We start from the raw sequence: 22164 nt of genomic DNA on the forward strand, positions 1-22164 counted from the left end.
TCTCTCTCTCTCTCTCTCTCTCTCTCTCTCTCTCTCTCTCTCTCTCTCTCTCCCCACCCCCTTCCTCTCTCTCTCATCTATATCATTATTCAAGGGCATCTAAATATTCTCCAATATTCCTTTTTATCTTGGTTTTTGGCTCCCTTTCAAGCCACGTTTCTTCGTACTTCCATTCCAAAGATTATTCTCCTTGGCAAGGAAAACATATTTTAAAAAAGGAGTTGAGCAGAATTGTCTTCTCTCAAGTCATTATTAAATTATTTCATTAAATTATCATCTCATGTTGTATCCTTTCTTTGACCCCCCATTTTTACCCAATATGGTTTAAAAAAATCTTTTTATTGTCCTTAGCTTACCTTGCCAGCTTCAGCTTATTTTGAGTTTTGGCACTTCTGATATAAGTGTTAGAGGAACATGACACATTTCTGTATTCTTCCTCTGATAATTTTCAGTAGTTTGGTTGATGAATTTATTGTTAACTCAAATTGGTCTCTTTTTAGACAATACCCTTTATTCCTTCTAATCAGAAATGTTTCTGATTCTGATTTTTTTGAATAGCAATAAAGTCATGGCAACCCAATTGTTATCACACAAATTTTAATGACAAGATATAACTAATTATCTTAATTTCTCTTAACTCCCTCAATCTTCAATTCAATTCAATAAATATTTATTGAGTATTTACTATGTTCAGTAATTGTGCTAAGTGCTGGTGATACAAATAAGAAAAAGAAAAACAACTCCAGCCCTCAAGGAGCTTACAAATCTCCTGGAAAGCAAGTGGAGGGAGGAGAGAAACACCAGGGATTATTTGGTCTTGGGGCATCTTGTTCCATGGAGTTGAAACTAAGCAGAGCTGCAGATGGAAAGTGACATGTAGTCAGGAAAAATAAAATTTCCTAGCTGTGTGATCCTGGGGAAATCATTTAACCTCAATTGCCAAGCCCTTACCACTCCTCTGCCTTAAAACAGGTACTTAGTATTGATTCTAAGACAGAAGGTAAGGTTTGGGGATTTTTTTTTTTAGGAAAAAAATTGACATCAAAGTTTCTTTCAAAAATGACACAGGGACTTTAGTTGAAAACTTCAAAGAGAAACACTGAAAACATTTTAGTTTATATGACTACTAATTGCCAACCAGAAGAAAGCTAAATTGCATGGCTCCTATATCTTCTCCTTCAAAAATCTAGCGTTTCATTCTGTAGTTACCCAGTTCAACACCACCATCATGCTTCACACTGGTATGAAACTAGTGAACAGCGAATAGTGCTATGACTATATAACATGACAAACATGGAAATATGTATTGTATGATAATACATATACAGCTTATATCATGCAAACTGCCATCTTGGGGAGAGAGAAAGGTAGGAAGGAAGGAGAGAATACAGATCACAAAATGTCAGAAAACAATTATCAAAAATTGTATCGGGGGGGCAGCTGGGTAGCTCAGTGGAGTGAGAGTCAGGCCTAGAGACAGGAGGTCCTAGGTTCAAATCCGGCCTCAGCCACTTCCCAGCTGTGTGACCCTGCACAAGTCACTTGACCCCCATTGCCCACCCTTACCAATCTTCCACCTATGAGACAATACACCGAAGTACAAGGGTTTAAAAAAAATTGTATCGGTATTGTCATGGAATCTAGAAAAGAATAAAATTATTTTTTTAAATAGCTCTATTACCAAAACACAAAACAAGTAATAAGCCTTCACATGATGGTCGATTTTCTAATAATGAGGTTTGTTGACTTTCTCTAGCATTTGTCCTTAAAAGACCTACATTAAGCATGTATTTAAAGTCTCTTCATCTGAGTAGGACCTGATACGTTTTGTCCATCAGCAGTTCTGCTTGGCTTTGATTCCACAGAATACCATGGTATACTATCACCCTAAATCCCAAAGGATAAGCTAATCACTCAAAAACCTCATCACATTGTTGGTCCTGACACTCAACACTTTCTCAATTTACCCTAAGTTGCCTCCCCAAACCTTACTTTATAGGTAGCTCACAACTTTCCAGGTAACTTCAATCAGCAGCTCTGCTTAGCTTTGATTTCATAGAACATGGTGCTCCTCTGCCAGGTATCCCCACATGGTATCTCTCCCTTTCAGCTTCTTTTTGTATGTTGTCTTCTCTCATTAAATAATAAATTCCTCAAGGGCAAAGACTATCTCTTTTTCTTATTTTTATCCCTAGCATTGAGTACGGTGCCTGGCCCAGAGTTGGCACTTAATAAATGTTAATCTAATTAAATTGATATTGTTGTTGAGAACCCAAGGTCACTTCTTTATCAGAATAAGTCTTTGGAGTTAGACTGTAGTGGGAATGTATACACTAATAGGAATAAAAGTATAAGCCAGGTTCGTGCTTTCATCTATTTAGGGAGTGCCTAGTGAGGAATTTCCTCTCTCAGTCTAGGTTGTCTGCAACCTACACTCTCAGGGAGCTGCCTAGACAACCAGAAGGTTGTCGTTTGCCTGATATCACATAACCATTGTCAAAAGTGGTACTCGAACATAGGTCTTAATGGCTTTAAAGTCACCTTTTTTATTCACTGTACCACTTTACTTCAATATAACTATGACAAATCTAGAAAGAATTCATAAGAAGAGCAGCTAAGTTGGCTTGGCTGGAATCAGGGGGGACCTGGGTTCAAATCAGATCTCAGACACTTTCTAGCTGTGTGACCCTCGCCAAGCCACCTAGCCCTATTTGCCTAGCCCTTGCCCTTCTGTCTTAAGAATTGTTGCTAAGCAAACACGTGGGCTTGTTTTCCAATCTATTTCATGAGTTTCTTACTCAGTGAGAGCAAAGGATAACAGAGGAGTAGCATCATGCTCCACTAATACATATGTAGTTTCAAAGATTTTATTGAAGACCCCCAATGTGTTAGGTGTACTCACTGTGGAAGAGTTTCACTAGGGTAGGTAAAAAAATTGTTCAAGATCAGAAGGCATCACAGAGACGACACCTTTAATGAGTTCAGAGATCCACTCAGGCATCAAAGTACGAAAGCTTATCTATATCTACATTATGTATCTATCTGTTTATCTGTCTGTCTATCTATCTGTCTTACTACCTCACTTAAAGAGAGGCACATATCAAGAAAGCCGATGTCTAATGAGGTTTCCAAAATTACATTCTGTAAATATTTTACCTGTAGAATTTGTGTGTAATTTCATTTGTAACTAATTTAATTTCTAAATAAAAGATCTTCTTTCTAAAGTAAAAAAAAAAGTTATCGCTAAGACAGAAACTAAGGGTTTAAATAAAAATAATTCAGAAAGAAAAAAATTAAATTATTGCCATTCCAATAAGAAAAATATATTGGAAAACATCTTTTTGAAAAATATGCATCAAGAATGTAATTCTTTTTTTCCTATAAATCCTCAATGCCAACTATAAGGTTGATCATCAGAGAAAATAACTCCCATTATTTCAAAAACATCATCTTCTCAGGCAGAAAAAACATCCTTTGGGCCCACCAGATGGTTTGGGACCATTGTTTTCCATTCTCACAGCTGTCAATATAATATTCTTCAAAGTGGGTGGTCCCAATAATGAAAGATGATTTACTGTTTGTTTCTCCTAACATGTTTCTCCTAAATCATGTTCTCCCTCATCACACATATAACATAACATCACACACATAAAACACACACAAAAACACATGAAATATATAAAACACAGAAAAAACCCTACCTCCCAAATGCATTCATTGACTTGGGAAACATACCTGAGAGAAAGACGGTGGACAAGTCCTATGCAGGTGAGAGAAGGTTACTCAGAAGAGAAATGGTAAAAAATTTCCAAGAGTGGAAACATTTTATAAAAGGCACTTTAATGAAGTTTCAATATACCATAGCAATGTATACTTCAAAAACATCTATGTACTGGGGCAGAACTTATTATTTAGTCGTTTCAGCCCTGTCTGATTCCTCATGACCCCATTTGGAGTTTTCTTGGCAAGAATACTGGAGTGGTATTGATTTCTTCTTCTCAAGCTCATTTTATAGATGAAGAAACTGAGGCAAACAGTATTAAGTGACTTGTCCAAAATCACACATCTAGGAATTGCCCAACACCAGATTTAAGTCCAGGTCTTCCTGTCTCATGGCCAGGCACTCTATTTATTGCTTCACCTATTCAAATGTTGGTCTTTTCCTTTGTGTCTTTTTCCTTTCCCAAACATTTATTGAATTTCTTCTCCCTCACTTCCAATATTTATTTTAGTGAATTCTTTCAATAATACCAAATATTTATTTAATGTATTATTAAAAAAAATTCAAACTACTTGGAAATTTCAGGATGGATCCTGGAATTTTCACTTGTTAGTATTATGTTATCCATTTTGAGTTATTGCAATGTGGACAGAATTTTTTTGTTATACATTATTTTATTTTATTTTTTTAAGTTTTATTTCATTTTATTTTAAAAGGTAGTTTTTGTAGTCTGGATTGGATTTCTGTGTTATACCTAAAATCAATTAAAATATTAGGACTAAAAAAGAAAAACAAATATAGTTCTATTTATTAGTTATGTGATACTGGGCAAGGTATTTCATTTCAAGTGAGAGAGTTGGGCTAGATTAGTACCTACTAATATTCTGTCTGACCACTTATTCTACTTATTATCTCTTACTTGGGTACATTTTAATACTTTTTAGTTTTATTAAAGTATTTTTTATGTCACACTATCTTCTCCGTAATCTTTTCCCCTCTATCCCTTGTCCTAAGTATCCTTTCCTAATGAACAAACTCACCCCTTCCCCCCAAAAAAAACAAAACAAAAAATAAGCAAAAATCCTTAATTCAGAAACGTTCACTGACATGGATAGTAACAATCTGTATTTGTAGTCTTGGATATATTTTATATAGAAGTGCTTATCATTATGCAAAATTAATCACTCGGAACATACAAAGACCTATTCACATATGAAAAATCAGGAGTTATTGGCTCAGTCGAAGGATTTCTTCTAATACTTTGACACCCAGACCTGACCTAAGGCAGCAGGAGGGTATATATTTACCTTGAATAAAGCAAATTCCCCTTTAAAATAAAATGCTAAAAGCTGAGCTTTTTAGGCACTTGCTGCTACAGATCCCAAAACAATGACAAATTACATCTCCATCAAACACACCACACGAGCCTGAAAGCTCATAAATCATCAGACAGAAACCAAAGTGCCATTTCACACCTGGCATAGATCCCCACCTCCACCTCCACCCCCCAAGAAATGACAGCTGCGTTGCATTGTTCTGAGGAACACAACCATATTTTTAACAGTCCACTTGAGAAAAGCCATCATGGAGAGAGGGCTCAGACACTAACCATCCCCTGGAATTGGCTCACTTTTCTTATACACCTCATTTACCAATTCTTCAACTGTATCCATTTACTTTTCTTGGAATAATGATATTAAGACCCTTTTGAAACAACAGCTACTCCTGTGCTTGTCAGAGTATAATGTTAGGAATGGATGTAAGGGGGGAAAAAGGGAAAATATGACTTGCTAGCATAGCACTCCCTTTGATCATAACACAATTATAGCTTTCTTTTCTAGTGAACAAAATGCCCTAAGAAATTCAGCAACTTCTGGGTATATTTGTGGTACTAAGGATATATCTAACCAACAGATGGAGAAGTCTAGTATTAGTCAAATCTCTTTTCATCTAAATATGTACTCTCCCACCATTCAATTTCTTTCCTCTAATTTCCTTCTAAAATCCTGCTTACAAACTAGAGATTCCAACATACGCTCAAATTTTTTTCCATCATGTACTGACTTCATCAAATATTTTCATAGATTCAGTAGAATAGAAGTTAGCCCCAGAGGCTTTCTTCTAGTCTAGCAAGGAAGGCAATATACATTTATTAGGTACCTACTATGTGCCAAGTTATTATTAATATTAGCCATATTATCTCATTTGATCCTCACGACAACCCTGAGAGGCAGGTGCTATGATTAGCCCTATTTTATAGTTGAAGAAACTGAGGGGGGCAACTGGGTGGCTCAGTGGATTGAGAGCCAGGCATAGAGATGGGAGGTCCTAGATTCAAATCTGGCCTCAGACACTTCCTAGCTGTGTGACTCTGGGCAAGTCACTTAATCCCCATTGCCTAGCCTTATCATTTTTCTGCCTTGGAACCAATGCCCAGTATTGATTCTAAGAAGGAAGGTAAGGGTTTAAAAAAAGAAAGAAAAGAAACTGAGGCAAGTAGGTGTATTGACTTGCTCAATGTCCCCCAGCTAGAAAGTACCTATGGCTAGATTTGAATTTAGGTCTTCCTGACTCCAGGCCCAGCACTCTGGGCTCTATGGTGCTTGCTAGCTGCTTCTCAATTGTACTTGCACTCAAATTGTAGGTCCTGCTAAATTTTTAAGGAGACTTTCCAAGCTTCCACACTAGTCTGTTCTGATATCTAATAATGCTTAGAATCAGGAGCTAATGTTTTACTTTTAACCACATATTGTCACCCTCAGTCACTCAAGACCAGAAATAGCCTCAACAAAGCCACACACAAATGGATTGGAAATAACCAGAGGATAAATTTACAGGCTCTAAGGACTAAAATTACACATAAACTACCCGTGCTTGCTTCAAGGAATGGATGCTCACTTGCCAGCTCCTCATTACACATATTTTTGTAGTCAATTATTTTAAATTTGAGTTTATTGCCCATTTAAAGTTGTCTTCAGTGAATACACTGTGGCACAATCAAATGCAATGGACTTCTCAACTAGCAGCAATACAATGATCCAAGACATTTCTGAGGAACTTATGAGAAAGAAGGCTATCCACATCCAGAGAAAGAGCTGTGGGAGCAGAAACACAGAAGAAAAGCAATTGCTTGATCACATTGGTTGATGAGGATATGATTAGGGATATTGACTCTACAATCACCCTAGTGCAAATATCAATAATATAGAAATAGGTCTTGAGCAATGACACATGTAAAACCCAGTGGAATTGTGTGTCAGCTACTGGAAGGGGCTGGGAGGAGGGGAGAGAAATAACATGAATCACGTAACCATAGAAAAATATTGTTAATTAATGAATTAAATAAATAAACGTATAAAAATATAAAATAAAGTTTTCTTCAGGAGGTAGAAACAAGATGGTAGACTGATAGAAAGCAAAGCAGTGGATTCCCCAAACCCCTACAAAATCCTTGACACAGATCTAGAAAATGCACCAGACCATATCCTGAAGGTGAAATCCAGAAAAAGTCACAATAAGTCATTTGTCCAGCCCATCTCAGCATAGAGAGACAGACAAATAGGTCTCCAGTCACTGGAGACTAGAAACACGGGAACATTACAATGCCTAGGGAAAGGCTGTGCAAGAGTAGGGCTCAGATATATGCCAGAGTACCCCCAACCCCAAAATAGGACATCCCAGATGTCAACTGGAAGCTTTGTCACTCTCTCTTGAGTTCTGGGTCACAGATCCAGGATATTTTGAGACTTCTGCAGAGAAGTGGTGTTCCCAGATAGGGAAGTCCTGGGCAGAATACCAAGAAATAAGGAAGATCAAAAGAGAGTAGGATCAGTGGTACAGCTCAGACCTTAAGCTCAGAGAATGGTTTTATAACTAGCATCTACCCAGCTGCAGAGGAATAGCCAAGGCTGGAACCCCAGTCTGAAAGAGACCCTATAATTCTATCCCTCTGAACTGCTCTGAAACAACAGAGCTTTCCAAATGGTGGATCAGGATAAAGTCTACTCCTACATAGACCCAGACCTCAATCAGGAATTTAAAGTGTCACCCACAATTAGGAGACAGCAATCAGACTTGGCCCTGGATCAGATCAATCTGGGATCACTTTCAATCCTTTCAACCTGTTCATAGTTCCTGGATTACAACACTCAATGCCTCAAGAGAGCAGCAGTAGGACCAATCCAGACCTTCCATCCAGAAGTGTGACAGAGCTCAATCTTACATCAAATCTGAAAGTCTGGAAGAATGAGCAGACCAAAAAAAGAGCACACCATCATGAACTATCATGGTGGCAGGGATATTCAAGATACAAATGCAGAAGAAAAGAATGACAACAAAACATCTACAATCCACTTGTTCACAAATCCAACTAGAGGGGAACTTCTAGAAAGGAAAAACTAAAAAAATGTTGTTGTTGTTTTAATAAATGGAATGAGTGCTTGAGGAGAAAATTGAAAAAGAAATGAAAACTGGAAAAAAAGAATTAGAATAGGAATTAATAGCTTGGCATAAGACATATAAAACTTGCTCAAGTGAAAATTAAATAGGCCAGATAGAAGCCAATTTCTTCATGAGGCAACAAGAAATACTAAAAAACAAAACACAAGATTAAAAAAAAGAAGAGAATATAAGGTATCTGTTAGGGAAAACAAGTGGCCTAGAAAACTGATTAAGAAGAAAAATAATTAAGTTATGACCAAAAAATATGATATTTCAAGAAATCTTAAAAGAAAACTACCCAGATTTCTTATAGCCAGGAGGCAAAGTGGAAATAGAAAGAATTCACCCTGAAAGAATTCACCAAATGAAAATTCTCAGGAACTTCTTAGCCCAAATCCAGAGTTTCCAGTTCAAAGAAAAAATTTTGCAAGCAGCCAGAAAGAAAGAATTCAAATACTGAGGAGTCATACTCAAGATCACATATGACTTAGCAGCCACCACTATAGAGAAGTAGAAAAATTGGAATATGATATTCTAAAGTGCAAACAATATTGGCTTACATTCAAGAATAATTTACTCAGCAAAACTAAATATAATGAGGGGCAGCTGGGTAGCTCAGTGGATTGAGAGCCAGGCCTAGAGACGGGAGGTCCTGGGTTCAAATCTGGCCTCAGACACTTTCCCAGCTGTATGACCCTGGGCAAGTCACTTGACCCCCATTGCCTACCCTTACCACTCTTCCACCAAGGAACTAATACACAGAAGTTAAGGGTTTAAAAATATATAAAAAAAAATTTAAAAAAAAACCTAAATATAATGTAGAGGGGTGGGGTGGGGGATTGAACTTTATTTTTTTTTTGACTTGAAAACATTTATTTAATTAATTAACTTAGAATATTTTTCCATAGTTACATGATTCATGTTATTTCCCTCCTCCCACTCTGCTCCCATAGCCAAAGAGTAATTCCAATGGGGTTTACATAAGTCATTGATCAAGACCTATTTCCATATTATTAATATTAGTATTAGTGTAATCACTTAGCGTCTACATCCCCAATCACATCCCCATCGACCCATGTGACCAAACAGTTGTTTTTCTTCTTTTTTTTTTTTCTACTCCCATAGTTCTTTCTCTGGATGTGGATAGCATTCTTTCTCATAAGTCCCTCAGAATTATCCTGGATTAGAGAAATCCATTACATTTGATTGTACCGCGGTGTATTTTCACTCTTCATCAATTCCTGGAGGTCGTTGCAATTCACATGAAATACGTCTAGTTCATTATTCCTTATAGCACAATAGTATTCCAGGGGATTGAACTTTAATGAAATAGAGGACTTCTAAATACTCTTGACAAAAATTCTTGACAAAAAAAGCTACAAAAATTATTTTGGATTTCAAAGACAGGAATGAAGAAAAACATAAAAAGATAAATATGATTAATTATGCTAAACAAGGACAGACTACTGACATTCAAATATGGGGAAATGATACATGTGTCTCATAACAAACCTTGTCATCATTAGAGTTTATAGGAGTCATTAGGTAATGCCTGAAAATAGTTTGGTTGTTTCTTTTTTAATACAGTATTTGTTTATTGGGGAAATTATATTACATGGTTATTTGAACATGTTATAATATATTTTCAAATGAACATAATTTGAATCTGTGGACTTTATCAAGAGAAATGGCACCCAAAGATCCCAGATTTTGGGACAAGAACTCACTATTTGGCAAAAACTGCTGGGAAAATTGGAAAATGGTATGGGAGAAATAAGGCTTAGATCACATCTTACACCCTACACCAAGATAAATTCAAAATGGGTAAATGACTTAAATATAAATAATTAAATCATAAATAAGTTAGGTGAACATAGACTAGTATACCTATCAGATCTGTGGGAAAGAAAGGAATTTAAGACCAGGCAAGAGACAGAGAACATTACAGAATGTAAATTGAATGACTGATTATATCAAATTAAAAAGGTTTTGTATAAACAAAACCAATGCAAACAAAATTAGAAGGAAAGCAACAAACAGGGAGAATATTTTTTATAACAAAACTCTCTGACAAAGGTTTAATTTCCCAATTATATAAGGAACTAAGTCAAATTTACAAAAAATCAAGCCATTCCCCAATCAACAAATGATCACGGGACATGAATAGGCAGTTTTCACTTGATGAAATCAAAATTATCAATAAGCACATGATAAAGTATTCTAAATTCTTCCTAAATAGAGAAATGTAAATTAAAACAACTCTGAAGTTGTACCACCTTACACCTATCAGACTGGCCAATATGACAGCAAAGGAAAGTGATGAATGTTGGAGGGGATGTGGCAAAATTGGGACATTAATACATTGCTGGTGGAGTTGTGAATTGGTCCAACCAACCATTCTGGAGTGCAATTTGGAACTATGCACAGAGGGCTTTAAAAGAATGACTGTCCTTTGACCCATCCATACCACTGCTGCATTTGTACCCCAAAGAGATAAGGAAAAGGACTTGTACAAAAATATTTATAGCCTCGTTCTTTGTGGTGGCAAAAAACTAGAAAATGAGGGGGTGTCCATCAATTGGGAAATGGCTAAACAAATTGTGGTATCTGTTAGTGATGGAATTTTATTGTGCTGAAAGGAATAATGAAGTGGAGGAATTCCATGTGAACTGGACAGACCGCCAGGAATTGATGCAGAGTGAAAGGAGCAGAACCAGAAGAACATTGTACACAGAGACTAATACATTATGGTACAATCGAACGTAATAGACTTTTCTACTAGAAGCAATGCAGTGACCCAGGACAATCTAGAGGAACTTATGAGAAAGAATGCTATCCACATCCAGAGAAAGAGCTGTGAGAACAGAAACACAGAAGAAAAGCATATGATCGATCATGTAATTCAATAGGGTTATGGTTAGGTTTTTGATGTTAAAAGATCACTCTGCTGCAAATATGAATGACATGGAAGTAGGTTTTGAACAATGACATATTTATAAGCCAGTGGAATTATTTGTCAGCTCCAGGAGTGGGGAGGAAAGAGGAGTGGGAAAAATCATGAATCATGTAACCATGGAAAAATATTCTAAATTTAAAAATAATAAATAAGAAGCAAAAAAAGAGAGTGAGAAATGGCAATGTAAAATAATCCTTTTACAGTAGACAATTCACTTTGGAAATTTTCTTATATTACTCTATTAATAGGTTTCTTAGGAAAACAATTCATTGGTAGAAGTATGTAATAAATTATAACAAATATCCTTATTCAAGAGAAACAAATTCTCACATTAGCTATATTCAAAAATCTATCTCATTCTTTTTTCCCTCTCTTTCTCCCCACCAAAAAGGGCAGGTAATATTACAGAGGTTGTACATAAAACATCCCACAATGCATATTTCCCTGTTTATTATGTTGTAAAACAAGAGACATATTGCTAACACTAGAGAAAAACTCAAGAAGAAAATTAAGTGAAGAATTGTATATTTCAATCTATATTCAGACTACATTCTGTTCCTTCTATGGCAGTGGATATATCCTTTTTTATCATGAGTTCCTTGGAGCTGTCCTGGATCCTTGCCTTGTTGAAAATAATTATCATTCATAATCTGGGAGTGGTTCTGTTATGTCTGATGATCTTAAGAGAAGAATGGAAAGAGAAAGGAGAAGAAATACTCTGAGAGTTGGGAGGAGAGGTAGTTTAGAGAAAAATTGTTCACATGATAAAGATGCAAAGTAGATATCTATCAAAAAATGAGAAATGAGTGGATGGACAGAACAGCTGACACTTGAACCTCTGACTTTTTGTGACTTCATTTGGTGTTTTCTTGGTAAAGATTCTGGAGTGGTTTGCCATTCCCTATTCCAGATCATTTGATAGATCAAGAAACTGAGGCAAATAAGATTAAGTGAATTACACAGGGTCATACAATTACTAAGTATATGAGGCCAGATTTTAACTTAGGAAGATAAATCTTCCTTATTTCAGGTCTGATGCTCTATCCACTGTACCACCTAGTTGCCCCATAATGAAATACAATTATGCTGGAGTCTTATTAACATAATAATCCACCAATATTTCAGTTGACTAATGATGAAACACACCACCCTTGTCCTATTAAAGAGGTGAAGGACTGTAGAATAAGAGAATTTTTTTAGATATGGACAACATAGACATTTATTTTAATTGATATGTGCTTTATTTTTTCTTGAATTCTTAATTAGGAGAGGTATTGGGAGAGAGTATGAAAGTAAAACTTGGCTGATTAAAACAAATTTTTTTTTATTTAGAAGGAAAAATGTTTCAAGTAAGTTTTCTATTATTTTACCAACATGGATACTCCTTGCCACTGATGTAAATCATAATTCCTTGGTACTTTTGTAGATAATTTTACTAGTGGTTGTAGATGATGTTACATCATTATTTAATCACCAGCCTTATGGGGATGAACTTCTTTGAACTTCATTCTGTCTTTGAAGGACAGAAATCACATCCATTGCCAGGCTTCTAAACTTGGCCTGGCTTGCCAAAGTTTTTTGCTCCAGGGGTGTTATCTTCAAGAATCCAGGATCAACTGCATTTCATGATGCAGTGTAGATGAAAAAAAGCAATAAAGGCCTTGAACTAGAGGGCTGAAGAGTAACAAGGTGCAAGAAGATGAGGAGAATAGATGGTAGAGGAAAAAAAGTAAATGAAGGAAAAACTGGAAAACAAAAGAGATACTCAGACTGAGAAAAGCATAAAGCTTCATGATAATCTATCCTTTTGCCAAGTATAGGAAAGCAGCTCCCTACTACCTGTCATCAAGATGAAGTGAATAAGTCAGTCCTAATCATTTCAGGGTTCAGTTGTGGGCCAGTTTAGCAATTAAGCCAAGAAAGGCATGGATTATACAAAAATCACATGACTTGGACTATGCCATAATCCATGAAAGAGAAGACATAACAGCTAGCATTGTTTTTTACAATGTGTGTGTATATATATATGAATATATTTAATTTAATTTTAATTTTTATTCTTATCATCATGTAAAACATCCTACCATATTGGTCATTATAAAAGCATGCTCACACATAGCTGAAATCCCAAAATAAAACCATAAATATACTGATGTGTAAAATATTATGCTTTGATTCTCATCCATCTGACTCCAACAGTTCTTTCTCTGGAGGTGGATAGCATTCCCAGTCATAAGTCTTTCATAATTGTCCCTGATCAATGTTGAGAGTAATAGCTCTAGCATTTATATAGCACTTTTACATTTGCAAAATGCTTTATAAGTATTATTTCATTTTGTCTTTACAACAACCCTGGGAGGTAGGTATTATTATTATCTTCATTTTATAAATGAGGGAACTGAGGCACACAGAAATCAGGTAACTTGCCCAGGGTCACATAGCTAATAAGAGCAAAGAAAATCTATTTGGAAATTTACCCCTTTATATTCAAAGTATATCATTTAATTCTTAGGATTGTAACATACTACTCTCCTGTCAATAAAGCCTTCAGTCCACCAGAATACAGATGGGTCTGAAGATTTAATTATTTTCTCATAATCTCTATTTCTATGAAGAATAAATGATCAGCAAGAATAGTCCAGAGACCTAGGTACTATATTCAGTTTTAAAGCAGCATTTTCCATAATTAGTATATGAATTTGAGATTGAACACTACAAAGCTTTAATAACCATAAAAAAGATTTTTTTCAATGCAGATATATAAATGAATGTTTTCTGTGTATAATGTTGAATAACCACTCTGGGAGTACAGGGGCTGGGGTACTATGTTCACTTCCTTCTTGAAATAAAATAATACTTGTGAAGATCTTAGCATAGAGTCCAGTACATAATAGGTGCTTAACAAATTGCTTCTTTCTTTCCTTCCTTCCTTCCTTCCTTTTCCATTAAAAAGTACCCTCTGTTCTAAAGGCAGGCATGTAATCTGACTGGGTTGAGTCCTAGGATTATTTAATGAACTCTAATGAGAGTAGGGCTGGACTCCCTTTTTTCTCACAACTATAGCAGTGGTTCCCAAACTTTTTTGGCCTACCGCCCCCTTTCTAGAAAAAATATTACTTAGCCACCTGGAAATTAATTTTTTTAAATTTTAATAGCAATTTAATAGGAAAGATAAATGCACCTGTGGCCATCATCACCTTCCTGGATTGCTGCAGCACCCACCAGGGGGCAGTAGTGCCCACTTTAGTAATCACTGCACTATAGGCTCATCCCTGCACTGCACATACAAATTATGTAAGGTTTAAGTCTAGTCTTATATCTAGAGTTTCCCAAAAGTGGAGTTAAAAAGGTTTTTCAATGGACCACATGAATGAGGTAAAGGACAGATATTTGTTTCCAAAAGAAAGGCTAAAGCCACAAAAGATGAATCTCATAAGCACCCGCTGTCAGACATTGGGTAGTTCAGTCATGTCCATCTCTTCGTGACGCTATGGACTATAGCATACCAATTCCATCCATGGAGTTTTTATGGCAAAGGTATTGGAGCTATTTCCTTCTCTAGTGGATTAAGGCAAATAGAGGCTAAGTGACTTCTCAAGGGTCACATAGGGAATAAGTGTTTAAGGCCAGATTTGGACTCAAGAATTCCTTACTATAGGAATTTACTTATTCAGCCCATCCTTGTCAGTATTGAAAATCTAAACCAACAGTGCTAACAACTATTATTATACCTGACTGAGAGGTTGATACTTAGAACAATCTAAACAGAAAGCAGTTGGTGGGATTTCTGATTTAGCATTTACATTTTACCTTGGCTCTCAGCTGTCCAAATAAATGAAATTCATGTTGATCCACTCCTCTTTTCATCTTCCTCATTGACTTCTCCTACCACCAAGTAGCTCCATTCATTGGATCAAGACCAAGACTTCCAGATCTCCCGAACTCAGAAGATTACCTCCAAACTTGGACATATCCACTTTAAGCCTTATATTTATTTGTCTACTCAAGAAAGGAAGTACAAAGGGGAAAAATGATAGATAAGGGCCCATGGACAAGCTGGCTTAGTTTTAAATCTATGCTTCCTATGGGAGCATCAATGAGATGTGGGAAAAAAACAATTCCTCCATTCCCCTCATGTGAAGGTTAGAGACAGACACTTGCCATATATAGGGAAAGTAAAGTCAGGAACCAAGCCAGAAGCTGTTTAAAAAAAAATTTTTTTTTAACTAACTTAGCACCTTGTCCCCTTATTGCTGTCATGGGTTGGAAGAAGGACTAAAGGATGACTCAGAATTTGCAATATTAATTCAAAATACCAGATCCTTTAAGAACTGGGTCATAACTTGGCCAGAAGCAGACTTCAAAACTCGTGCAAGTGGCCAATATTATTTCATTTAATCCTAACAAAAACCCTGCAAGGTAGTTGATGTTGAAAAAACTGGGTCAGATAGAGGTTAAATGACTTGCCAGAGTCACACAGCTTATCTGAAGCTGGATTTGAACTTAATTCTTCCTATCTTCAGCCCACTATACTATCAACCATGCCACCCAGGAACCCCTGTACCATCTTTGTAAAGAAAGACAATAATTATTATTTAAATTTTAAAGCCTTTAAAGTAAATATTTTCACATTCTTTTCATGTGTTTCCTTAACATTTGTCTTTAAATGAGAATTTAAAATTAGACAGAAAATCATATTTGAATTAGCAAGTATTTGTTTATGCCTAAGGAGTAAAAAGGGAAGAATAAGAGGATCTGAGGGCATTATAACCAGGCAATAATAGCAAAATAATAATAGTTGTCATTATAATTAATTTTCCATAGTGTATTTACTATATTTCAGGTACTGTCCTAAACATTTTACAATTATTATTTCATTTGATCCTCACAATCACTGTTATAAGTTAGTGCTGTCATCTCCATTTTAAAATTGAAGAAACTGAGCCAAACAGAGGTAAAGTGACTTGTGCTGGATTTTGTTGTTGCTGAATCATTTTAGCACTGTCTGACCCTTTGTGAACCCATTTGAGTTTTTTTCTGCAAAGATCATTTCCTTCTCTAACTTATTTTACATATGAGGAAACTGAGGCAAACTGGGATAAGTGAGTTGTCCAGTGTCACCAAGTAGTGTCTGTAGCCAAATTCAAACTTAGAGATAGTCTTCCTGGCTATAAACTCAATGTTCTATCCACTGCACCACCTAGCTACCCCCAGAACCAGGAAAGGCAACTCTGACCATACTCCATGCAATGGCCTTCATTGCACTTTGAAAGCAAGAATCATTATTGTTACTGTCAATATTTTGCTTAAAATGGAACACTAAGGACAATTCAAACAGCTGCATGTAGCTTTGGCTCGGTAACAAAATGTGCAAAGCTCCCCAGTGTAACACAACACAGAATTTGATGAATCCCACACTCCATTCTTCAGTTGCTGTTTATTAAAAGATGAATTATAAAACTGACACAATAATGGCTATCCACATTCTTTGGAGCCATCATCATCCCTGAATGCTCTGATAGTCACCCAAGAGTTTCTTAGTCAGCAGGCAATCCAAGCCTAACTCAAACAGACCTTGTTTATAAAACTGCCACTCACTATTAGTGCATGAGATTCCCTGAGCTCAGGCCCTTCAGTTGTTTAACACAGACAGACACCTCACACTTCTAATGGGGGCAAAGATAATATAAGATGACATAAGGGTCTGGGGTACCATTGCCTATCTCTGGTCCATGGGGAGAGTCTCAAGGGAAATTTCAGAAGGGAAATGCTTTCCAAAGCTTTCTTACTAAAGGAAAAGGAGATGATTACTCCAAGGGAAGAGAAAGACTCAAGGAATAACGCTATATGTTTTTGGTATGTTTAACAGACTAAGGATTCTGGCACAAAGATACCTGTTTATTTAATATGGAATTTAGGGAGCAACCTTAGTGTATATGGGAATATATCATAGAGACAAATATTTCCAATTCATTAAATATCTCTTCTCTTTTATATCCTTTCCTCCTTTCCTTATTCAAATATCATCATTGTCAATAAAATAAACCCACATGAAGGGAGTGGGGAAGGGAGGTGGGATTCCTCATAGTTTACAGGTCCACAATCCCACTGGAAACAGTGAACGTCATCTGTTTTGTAAACACAACTATATTCCAGCCCCCAAAAAACACTAGAATGGGGCACAGAACCATAACAAAGAAGAGACTTCTGGGACTTTGCTCCAGGACAGAGAATTTAGAGGGTAGCAACAAGACATACCTGGGAGAACTTCCTTTCCTGACCAAGTCCATGCTGTCACTGGTGCCATCCGTTCTCAGCCCCTGGTTCCATTCTTTGTATATCCCATCCTTACTAAGGATGAGATAAACTTACCTTTGTGTTTTCTCTCAAGAAGTGGTTTATTAATGAAATTCACAGTACAAATAAGATAGCAGGAAGCCATTTACTTGCAGAGTTCATTTTTTAAAGCATTTTCATAGTATATATTTTCATATAATCAACTAGCAATGTAGTATAGAAAAAACAGTGGGACAGCTGGATGGCACAATGGATAGAATGCTGGTCCTGGATTGAAGAAGACATGATTTCAAAACTGGCCTCAGATATTTGCTAATTGTGTGACCCTGGGTAAGTCACTTAACCTCTGTTTGCCTTAATCCACTGGAGAAGTAAATGGTAAACCAGTTCAGTATCTTTGATAAAAAAAAAAAAAACCCCAAAGAGTTGGACATGAATGAACAACATAGTACAAACATCAATGGATTTGAAGTCAGAAGATGTGAATTCCAAATACATATCTGCTATTTTTTTTTAAATCCTTACCTCCCACATTAGAATCAATGCTGTGTATTGGTTCCAAGGCAGAAGAGTGATAAGGGCTAAGCAATGGGGGTTAAGTATCTGAGGCCAGATTTTAACCCAGGACCCTCCCATCTCTAGGCCTGGCTCTCAATCCACTGAGCTTCTCAGCTGCACCCCCTCCCCACCCCAGATCTACTATTTAACAAGCCATACCGCAATGGGAATGCCTTTCAAATTATCTGAGCCTCACTTTCATCATTATACAATGAGGATTATATACTAAATAATCTCTAAAAGACCTTACAATGATAAATTTTAGTATGCTAAGACCCAGAGTATATACTGTTAAACATTTAATGACCGACTCTCTTAAAAAAAAAGAAAGAAAAAATATTCTGTATCCATGACACATTCTTCAAATTTTAATCTGCATTATTAACATTTTTTCCATCACTTTCTTAAGTCTGGACAATCAACAAACTTAATAAATCAACCTTTGATCAAAAGCATTTGCTAATTTCTGAGGTGTCAATGATCATACTGAAAATTTAACCATGAACTCTCATTAGCTCTTTCACACCCAAAGCGGCATTCTCATTACAAATCAGTTTATTAAAGCAGGCTCAGAAGGATATCTACTTCACCAGACTTCATTAACATTTTGTTGTGCTCAAAAACTGTGGTTTTATATTTGTCTCCAATATTCTCTAATTCAAACTTTTCTCTGTCTGGCCTATCTAAAAATTAGTATTAATTAGTAAGGGTTCACAATTCACAATGAACAGAAAGAAAAGACCAATTCATCTGAAAATCTCATTGAACGTCGGCATAACTCTAGGAACAATAACAACAAAAAAGTGAGACATAAAATGATATTAATCACAAACAAAGTCAATATTCCCTAAATGGGAGAAAATAGAATCTAAGCTCATTGAGGGCAGGAACTGTTTAATTTTTGATATTGGTATCCCTAGCTCTTAGCATAACCCTAGCAGAAAGTAGACACTTAAAAATGGCTGTTGGGTCGATGTAGACTCTAAGCCATCACCCTAATGCAAATATTAATAATATGGAAATAGGTCGTGATCAACGACACATGTAAAACCCAGTGGAATTGCTTGTTGGCTATGGGAGTGGGGTGGGAGGAGGGGAAGGAAAGAATATGAATCATGTAACCATGGAAAAGTATTCCTAATTAATTAAATTATTCAAATAATAAAGAATTCAAAAAACTTAAATATCAAAAAAATTAATTAATTGGATTATTCAAATAATAAACAATAAAAAATTAAAAATGGCTGTTGGCTAATCCAAGTTGCCATTAGGAAGCCATCTTATCCTTTGTCCCTAAACCTTATTAATGCTTCATTGGAAATGCACAGATGAAGAAGGGATGTGGAAACCATGAAAAAGAATTAGATGGGAAACAGCAAGGGTTAAGTGCTGGACATGTAGTTAAGATACATATTTAGCAATGTGACCCGGGGCAGACCATTTAACGTCACTAACCCTCCTCTGTTCCTTCGAAGTTCTGTATAATGAGGACAGGAATCACTGCAGCGCTTACTGCCCCAGTATTACAAGGATCAAATGAACTAATATACCAATATGGCTAAAGAATTAAGTTATTGCTAATGATTAAAATTAATTTTTCCTATGTATTCAGCAACTCCCACAATCATATATTCATGGCCTTGGAGTGTTCATGCAAATTAGAATTAGGATCATCAGATATGAAAAATGAACTCTGAAAGTCATCTAGTTTATTATCTCTGACTGCAGGCAACTTTCCTCTAAATATGCCCAGTATTTTTCTTCTCAAAGATTTTCTGGGAAGGCAATTCTATAATTGCTTCAATAAACCCATCTTACTTTTCAACAATGTTTAGCACCAAAAACTTCTTCCTTAGTTGTCACTTGAAGTTTTTCCTTTGATTTGTTCCCAAGGAAGAAGGAAGATAATTGGTGTGGTAGGTGTCTAAGGTCCGAACCCAAACAGGCTAGTCTATTTTTTTCTAGGAAGGTATTGAAGCCATCCCAAAGACTTAATTGACTCAAGGGATGTAGCTTTCTAGTGACTTAAATACCAAAATGTCACAGCACAAAAAGTCACCTGTTTTCCTTTCAGGTGTCTAGCCTGTAGACCAGAACAAATGATGAAGAGAAGCTAAATTCAATTGAATCAAAACTGTAGTATATTCTTGCTGAATATCCTTTCCCTGCTATGATTAAGGAAATTTCCTTTTAACTCTTAGATGGACTTCAAGTGTCTTGTTTAATTCCAGTCTCAAACTAGAGTTACCAAACCAGCTGGGATCAGGTCTGGATGCCTTTTTTTTTTTTTTTTTTGATGTCTTTGTCAGGATTGGTTTGAAATAGCCTTGCAAAAGAGGGGAAAGGATGTCACAAGGTATGGCAAGACCCTGGAGGATTTCCATGTTTCTAGGGTTGTGGAAATCTTTCTAACATTGCTAGCTGCTTACCATGAAGTTACCTTCATTGCCCATTGATGTTTAGAAAGGAAATTATCTGTGGCTGTTTAGCAGCTAGAAAGAGAAATTCTGTAAACTCTCATTTGTTGAATTTGCATAATTTTTGAATGGAGGGGGCAGTGACAATTATCTCCAGATCCATCAGCTATGGAAGGTCTGCCCACTCCCACTCCACAAGACTGTAATTTTGGAACTAAGAATAACAGAAGGAAATTCTTGAGACTTTAATTACTATAATAAGAACTGATGGAGCCCCTTCTTGCTGTTGCCAGTAGAGTACAGATAGGCTATTGGATAACTCCTTCCCAAGGAGGGCTTGGAGAATCAAGGGGTAGTTATTGGGAAATGGCCTGTATTTGGCAATGGGGGGGGGGCTGAGTGGGGAGAAGTAAAACTGACAGCCCATAACGAGGAAAGGAGGCAATCCCTCAGCAAAAGCTTCACAAGGATCAGAGTTGATATCCCCCATCGTCTATGGCACAAATCTAACTGGAGGGCCAGGGAACATTGAGTGGAGTGATGGTCCAGAGAGATTCTCAGTCTTGACACTGGGACAGGCTGCATGCAAGAAGGCAGCCACTTCTTAGCTGAAAAACAAAATAATAAAAAACACTCAACTATCTATCAAAGGTAAGTGGTATTGTGGATAGAGATATAAACTCTGAGTCTTGAAGTCTTGAATTTGAATCTTTACTTTGATATTCATTAATATCACTTAATTTCATTATGCCTCAGTTTCCTCATCTCTAAAATAATGAGGTTAGACTCAATCAATCACTTATAAAGGATTTTTCTAGCCCTAAGTTTCTGACCCTATAATTTTGTTTAGACATCCCATCGTTGAAATTCCCTTCTCAATAGTAGGCTAGAGATTGAAATGTAACTGCCCACTTTCTTTAGTCTATTATCCAAGGTCTTGACAAAAATGTTAAATAAGCCAGAATACAGGATTGGTTCACTTATTTCCCAGCATGATAAGAATTAGTCTTCTTTCCAGGTAAATGTGTCAGAGCACTCTACACTCCAGAGTCTGGTATTAATGAACTGCTAGTGAACAGCAGATATGACAAATCTCCATTGTTCAGTTCACTGTTCCTTCCCAGGGGAGCTTTGCTCAGAGTTCTTTGACTCCTCTAGCCTCTGGCATTCTCTCAGCTTCCTAGGCTGAGTGGTTTTTTAAGCTCCATAAATCCATGGTTCCTATCAGCTAATTGGGTTTGTCAGTCCCCTGTTGAAAAAGGAATGAATGAATCAGATCTATGCTCCCTTAACAGTGGTGCTGTTCCCCCCCTACTTCCACCCCCATAAAGTTTTTTTTTCTAACTCTCTAAAACAAAGGAATAAGGAATAAATGCTGAAAGAAAGGAAAAGATAGCAAAGGAACACTATGAATTCTCTGTCCCTGATACTAAATTTATGAGGCTACTCTCTAGGCTTTAGGCTTTTCTCTACCTAAGGCAAAATAACAATGCCTTACTCCTTTATACAGATATCCAGCTGCCAGGAACAATTTGTGCACCAGGTATAAATCAGCATATCTATGTTTACATGACAATAGGTGGAACCTACAAAAATAATTAATGACCAACAGAATATAAGCTTCTTGAGTGGAGGGATCCTTCTTTCTTTTTTCTTTCTTTCTTTCTTTCTTTCTTTCTTTCTTTCTTTCTTTCTTTCTTTCTTTCTTTCTTTCTTTCCTTTTCTTCCTTCCTTTCTTCCTTCCTTCCTTCCTTCCTTCTTTCCTTTCTTTCTTC

Source organism: Gracilinanus agilis, chromosome 2, assembly GCF_016433145.1.
Source record: "Gracilinanus agilis isolate LMUSP501 chromosome 2, AgileGrace, whole genome shotgun sequence".
NCBI lineage: Eukaryota > Metazoa > Chordata > Mammalia > Didelphimorphia > Didelphidae > Gracilinanus > Gracilinanus agilis.